This window comes from Rutidosis leptorrhynchoides, chromosome 2 (genome assembly GCF_046630445.1).
Source record: "Rutidosis leptorrhynchoides isolate AG116_Rl617_1_P2 chromosome 2, CSIRO_AGI_Rlap_v1, whole genome shotgun sequence".
Classification (NCBI taxonomy): domain Eukaryota; kingdom Viridiplantae; phylum Streptophyta; class Magnoliopsida; order Asterales; family Asteraceae; genus Rutidosis; species Rutidosis leptorrhynchoides.
The window spans coordinates 72,817,068-72,825,064 of record NC_092334.1 but is presented as its reverse complement, the minus strand read 5'-3'; positions in this window follow the sequence as shown (position 1 = coordinate 72,825,064).

Below are 7,997 nucleotides of genomic sequence, written 5' to 3'. Positions count from 1 at the left end.
AACAGATGGATGTCAAGACTGCTTTTCTTTACGGTGATTTGGATAAGGAAATCTACATGATGCAACCTGAAGGTTTTCGGGTTAAGGGTAAAGAAAATTATGTTTGTAGACTTCAGAAAAGTCTATATGGGTTGAAGCAAGCACATAGACAGTGGTATAAGAAGTTTGAGTCGGTTATAGGAAAGCAAGGCTACCGAAAGACAACTTCAGATCATTGTGTTTTCTTTCAGAGGTTTGGTGATGATGATTTCATCATATTGTTGTTATACGTTGATGATATGTTGATTGTTGGTAAAAATATTAAAAGAATTTCGCAGTTGAAGCGAGAATTGAGCAAGTCTTTTGCTATGAAAGACTTGGGGCCAGCAAAACATACTCTTGGCATTCGAATTTCTAGAGATAGAGGTGCTAAGACGTTACATATATCACAAGAGCAATACATTGAAAAGGTGCTTAGTAGGTTCAACATGAAGAATGCTAAAGTGGTTAGTTCCCCTCTTACTAATAACTTTAAGCTAACAGATAGAGATTTCCCTTCTTCAAAGGAGGATGTTGAGGAGATGGATAAAGTTCCATATGCTTCAGCGGTTAGTAGCTTGATGTATGCTATGGTGTGTACTAGGCCTGATATAGCTCATGCGGTAGGTGTTGTTAGTCGGTTTATGTCAAATCCGGGTAAGAAGCATTGGGAAGCAGTTAAATGGATTATGAGATACTTACGAGGTACTTCAAAGTTGGGTATCACATTTGGAAATGGAGAGTCGATGCTTGTTGGTTATACAGACTCAGATATGGCAGGAAACAAAGATAACATGAAGTCCACTTCTGGATATTTGATGACTTTCGCAGGGGGAGCGGTTTCATGGCAATCAAGGTTACAAAAGTGTGTTGCATTGTCTACGACCGAGGCTGAGTATATGGCAGCAACAGAAGAGTGCAAAGAACTATTGTGGATGAAAAGGTTTCTACAAGACCTTGGGTTTAAGCAATCACGATATGTGGTTCTTTGTGATAATGAGAGTGCGATTCATTTGGCTAGAAATTCTATGTATTATAAGCGGACAAAACATATTGATGTGCGGTATCATTGGATTAGAGAACGTCTTGAAGATGGTTTGTTTGAACTTGAGAAAGTTCATACCGATGAAAATGGTTCCGACATGTTCACAAAGGCTTTAGCAAGTGAGAAGCTCAAGGTATGTTGCTCGATCGCCGAGATGGCGATCCCTTCCTCATAATTGGAAAGGGGGAGATTTGTTGGGTTTATATTTAAGTTTCAAAATATGAGGAATACTTAGCCTAAATGTCAAAGGCCAACAAATTAGGCCCAAAATGCTTGTTGACTTGGTCAAGCATTCTAGGCATTTTGAACTCCAAGTGCAGATCCATTTTTCATTAAGAGAGAGATCAGAGAGTTTTAAGAAAAAGGGAGAAAACCCCAATTTCCGTTTTTTAGCTACAGCAGTCCATAAAAGAGACGATTCCCGGAGATTCGACCGTTGAATCTTCTTCATTTTCGGGCTGTGTCTTCCTGACATCAGTGCCAACATTTTCAACTGTTGAATTCGTCTAAAGAGGTCTGTAGCTCGTGATTTTGCTGCTGGAACAGAGAGCAGATTATTGGGTGACGAATTTCCTCTTTTGTCTTTAAATTGTTTTATATACTTGTTGATTATTGTTGTTCAAGAGTATGATGATGTTTTATGCCTCTAGTTGATCTAGAGAAGGATTATTGTATTGCTCTCTTTGTTGATGATAGTGGAATTTAAGTGGCTTACGAGTTCCGTGATTTTTACTCTCGATTTTGAGAGGTTTTCCACGTAAAAAGTCTTGTGTGTATTGTGTGTGCTTATTTATTTCATATTTACTGATTTGGGACAGAATTGGGACTGATTTGTGGTGATTGTGGTATAGCTTGTTTGTTAGCATCCTCACGGGTTCATACGGGTCGGAAAAGTATTGGTTAAACGGGTTTGTTTCCGCTTTGTAGATTGTCCGTTGTGACTATTTTCCCATCACCTAAACCACCATCTTTGAGGTTGTTAGAGATTCAAGAGGAACATGGACACAATCATTTACACCACGATCCAATCATGAGTCTTGATCTTAATCTTGATCCCGTTTTTCAAAATAATCTACCGTTTGCGGAGGGGTCGGTTAATGGTTTGATATGTTTGACAAGTGATGATAAGATTTACATATGTAATCCAATCACTCGAGAATATATGATCCTTCCCAAGCAGATAGACCGTAAAGAAGGAAATTTCGAGAATATTTATGGTTTTGGAGTCAGTTCTTTGACTGGGGAATACAAAGTTATAAGGTTTTTTAGAGATTTTGGAAATTTCGAGAATAATTATGCAGAGATTTACACCCTTGGCAGTGGCAAATGGAGAAGTCTTGGTCATGCTACTTATTCTATTTATGGGCATAGGGGAACGTTCTTGAATAACCACGTTCATTGGAATATTTATGACTATGAAGATCCTCATAAAAAGATTTGCACATTTGATTTTGATAACGAGACGTTTCAGTTATTTCCATCTCCTCCAGTAGGTATAGATGAAGAGTTCGGTCAAATGGTGGGAGTTGTAAAGGGTTGTTTATGTTATCCTTATTGTACTTATGATACTAATATGCCTGGTGAATTTATAATCTGGGTGATGAAGGAATATGGTATCGGAAACTCGTGGCAAAAGCAAGTGTTGATCAATCAAAATATTTGCCCGAATTTAAACTGGTTAACATTCAAGGGAAGTTTGAAGGATGGAAGTATTTTGATGGCGTATGATCCAGGGAATCTATTGATGTATCATCCAGATACTACGAATACAATTGAGGAGATACTATTTTCAAATGTGGATGCAATCAGTTATCGTCCAAGCTTTCTTAAACTACAAAACTTTGAATCAGAGAGTGTTCTCAAGTTCCTAAGGTAAACGTATTTATCTCTTCACGTAATGAAACCTGTTTCCTGTGGTTTTATGATTGACATTCACTGTTAATCCAATCTCTGACCAATTATTATAACTACCATTTTTAATTTTACTCTAGCTTGATTATGCTTAAAAAAACTTTGAAAATGTGACATGTCATTCTTGTTTTTTAAACAGATGATGCAGTTGAAGCATACGTGCAAAGTTTCATTAATCTCTCATTTTGTTTTCCTACCATCCATCTGTATTTGAAACTAAGGTTTTGTGGTTGTGTTGGCTCTTTATTGTAAACGGATACGGTTTTTCGCTGTTTAGGCTCTTTATCGTGATAATGATATTAGTATCACTATTTTATAATGTAAACGTTTTGTCCGTTTACTATCTCTAGTGTAATGACCCTAAACTTACAAAGCTCTAATAAATCGTATAAAAATAACTTAGAAGACAAAAGGACGTTAATCTTATTCAAAGTCAAACCAAAGTCAAAGCTAACGGACATTAAACCAAAATTTCCAAAGCTTTACAAAATTCTAAGGCAAATGTGCAAGTCCACTTCAAGTCTACATTCTTCCCTCGTTCCCAACGCCCACTTGATGTCCTGTCGTATAAGAAAGAAAAACGGAATACGACTAAGCCAAAGCCCAGTGAACGGATATAACAAACGCAGGAGTATAGTATGACATGCAAAATTTATTTTTAAAACCGAACTTATTTTCAAAATAACATATTTCAAAAACGAAGTACAAATTGGTAAATTAGACTTATTGTAACACAAGCTTATTTTCAAAGTAGACTTCTTTTAATACAACTTACTTTCAAAACGAACTCTTTTTCAAGAAAAAGTACGAATAGGTATAAATCCACAATACCAAAGATGTCAATATATCAAAATATAGTACCAATACACAAATTTCATAAAATAATGCACTAAGAGTCAAAACAAATATCTTACAAAGTATCAAAATGAAATCATAGGGTAGCAACTCCACTAATCATTCATATCGGTGACGTTTCGTATGACACTACGATAAACGTTCCCCGTCAAAACAAAATCCTAGGATCGATCCATACGCCTCCTATCAAAATAATAACAAATACAAAGAGCTCGTACCACCACCGGGTAATCAAAAGGAGACGCCGTAGATATAACAAAATACACCGCTACGGTCGATGCCACATTATCGGTGTCACAATAATGCGCTCATGGGACCTCCATGAATAGGTTACTCTTAGGCACATTTTAAGAAATCGTTTTAACCGATATAGGATTACAAATATCAAAATATTTTTATAAATGATTAAAGGACTTTACAGAATTAATAAAATGAACAAATAATGGACTTAAAAATATCTTTAAAAACAACTAATAAACCGAACTTAAATATTTTACGTTTGAACAATACTTAAATATTTTTAATGTCGTTTTATTTTGAAAGTCACGTGTCTACCCAACCATTAAGTCTAAATCTTATCACGTGTCACATAATACAAATTATAAGCCCTTTTACGAATCAGCAACTTAAACGGAACTTACGGGACATGTAAAGCCACATGGAATGAGGGACACTCGATACGAATCACCGTACCACTCGCCACACTCACACACGTTCTTTACTGGGACATTTCCAACATTTTCGGGCTGTTTCAAAGCAGATTTTGAGCTGTATTTCGTGACTGTCTTTTTTTTAGCGACAGTTTGGACTGTTTCACGACAGTTTAGGATTGTTTCGCGACACTTACGGGACTGTTTCGCGACACTTCTGGGACTGATTTTGGGGCTGAAATAGCAGCTGATGCGGGCTGATTCCGGGGCTGTTTTGTGACTGGTTTCGGGTCTAAATTGATTGGGTTTTCGAGACACGGTTTTAACACAATTAACAAGGACCAAAATATTATGATTCCTCAACAAACATAATTAATTAGCAACCTCGTTAGTACATCAAAAGTGAGGAAAATCATAACACGATTTATAGACTAACAAACATAACAAATCATCAAATAAGGAAAATATAATCTACACACTTCAAAGACTACTAAACAAAATATTTTTTCAAATAAGCATGTCATACCAATAAGATTTATACAATTCAAACAAAGTTTTGAGAGGAAAGATTTTACCGAAATGATCCTAGAACCACCTAGAATATCCGTACCTTATCTCCAATAACAAATTGCAAAGACGAAGAAAGACCACCAAAGGAAGGTTATCACCAAATCGAATCTAACAAATACACATAAGTGTAAGCATGAAACACAATCAAGTATGGAGTATGTAATATTCTTCTATATTTATATTTATAATATTACCATATAACTTTTATGTAATTATTCTTATTATTACAAAAATACAAGTTTGATTAAAACACTATTATTTTCGTTGTATATTAACTACCAAAAGTATGATTGTTAAAATAAGTTTTGACATGATCTTTATATGGTTTTAAGTCAGATTTTGGAAATTATAAAATCATAATATACTTTCAATAATGTAGAACAAAGTATAGAACCATTACCTTATAGCTTGAACACCAAAACAACCTTCATTTGTTGTTTTCCACAAAAGGATCAAATACATAGAAATTTGGAGAGTAAAATGTGTAGTATTTTTGTAGGCTAGAGAAATATGGAAGAATAATTTAAAAACTCACGTATCATTTCCTTGTCATTGTGGTTCAAGTAGTTGTAAAATGTGAGATCATTATTAGGATATTAATGAAACTTAATTTTGCAAGTTACAAAAGTTAATGAGTTATAATAAAAGTGTGATCCAAAGGTCTCCATGAATCTAGACTTGTATAGATGCAAAATTAATTCATATATTGTTTGTAGTTGTGTTTCAAGTAGTAAGTTTATAATAAAAATAAATCCAAAGTTTAAAAGTTATAGCCTTTAAATAAACTAATTAAAAGTGCAAGACTTACAAATTAATTATTCATGTGCAAACTAATTATTATTTAACTTATGCTAACTTTATTGTTAAACAAATCTTAGGATAAAATTAAATATACTAAACTTAGGACAAAATGTGACTCTTAACTTATAAATAGTTACTCTCGCAAAACTTAAAGTTTTAGATATTATTAATGTTATGTGTAATTTTATGGGGTATTACAACTCTACCAACTAAAAAAAAATTTCGCCCTCGAAATTGAAAGTGGTTACGAAACTGAAACACACCAAATAGCGAACAAACATAGTTACGAACGTTTTGTGAGTTTATTTAGTTCATAAAGAATATTGTATAGTTAAATTGAAAATTATATTAATATATAGTTTTCTTTTCTTTTGTAACATACGGGGATTAGTTGACAAGGGTTCATTATTAATACTCGTATATCACACATCACATTCTTCAAACTTAGATATGTTATATATAAATTATAACGATGATTACTTTTGAATCTCAAACAACTTATTTAACGATAGTATAAATTTTATGGTCATCACGTCTCAAGTAGATAAATAATTCACATTTTAAGATCTTATATGTGTTAAATATTAATCTATGTGTCAAATATTAATCTAAGTAGAGTAAATATAGCATATAATATTTCATATCAGTATTCCATGATATCCATAAGTTCATACATAACAACTTAATCACGATCGCGCCGGCCGGACTTGATAATGATTTATTTGTACATGTATGTTCCTATCGTTATCACTTCATACCATAATTTAGATTTTTACATATGTAACTAACTTTATCATCTAGCAAAGTTGATAATAATTATCAAATCAAATATATATGATGCATGTTTAAGCTATAATTATTGATTTCATTTTAGTCAAAAAAAAAAAAAAACTTTTTTCCTTAAATTTGCATGTAAAATATCCTTAAGAGTTAAAGACAAAAAAAAAAAAAAAAAAAAAAAAAAAATTAAAATAGATAAATTCAAAACATACAGTCAAAACATATACATATAATATCAAATTGATCATAACTATATTTACTTCTAAATTTGACTAGTTGATCATTAAGTTATCTTTTGTGCCAAGTTTCCTTAATATATTTACCATCTAAATACATGAGATAAAACATCAAAGATATAATCACTTTAACATATAACTCTTATGATATAATATAATAAATTAATATTAATATTAATGTGAAACTTAATAGCATGCTATCATGTTCAAGAATCATTAACACGTATCTTAATAACGAAACTTATGACACACCTGAAAACTCAAAAAGACAAACTAGACACATACTAAAATTACATATCGTCGAATTAGGAACGAAAATTGAGAGAACGTATGTTTTGAAAATGGAAAGATGGATGAAATGGAGGATAAAATATGATGGAAATCCAAAATATGATGAGATGTGTTAAGAAAGTATGAGAGATAATTAATCCTAAATGATCTACCCCAAACTTACAGGTCAACTTTAAGAATAACTACAGTTTCGAACCTAAAGCTCTGATACCATTCTGTAACGACCCTAAACTTACAAAGCTCTAATAAATCGTATAAAAATAACTTAGAAGACAAAAGGACGTTAATCTTATTCAAAGTCAAACCAAAGTCAAAGCTAACGGACATTAAACCAAAATTTCCAAAGCTTTACAAAATTCTAAGGCAAATGTGCTAAGTCCACTTCAAGTCTACATTCTTCCCTCGTTCCCAACGCCCGCTTGATGACCTGTCGTATAAGAAAGAAAAACGAAATACGACTGAGCCAAAGCCCAGTGAACGGATATAACAAACGCAGGAGTATAGTATGACATGCAAAATTTATTTTTAAAACTGAACTTATTTTCAAAATAACATATTTCAAAAACGAAGTACAAATTGGTAAATTAGACTTATTGTAACACAAGCTTATTTTCAAAGTAGACTTCTTTTAATACAACTTACTTTCAAAACGAACTCTTTTTCAAGAAAAAGTACGAATAGGTATAAATCCACAATACCAAAGATGTCAATATATCAAAATATAGTACCAATACACAAATTTCATAAAATAATGCACTAAGAGTCAAAACAAATATCTTACAAAGTATCAAAATAAAATCATAGGGTAGCAACTCCACTAATCATTCATATCAATGATGT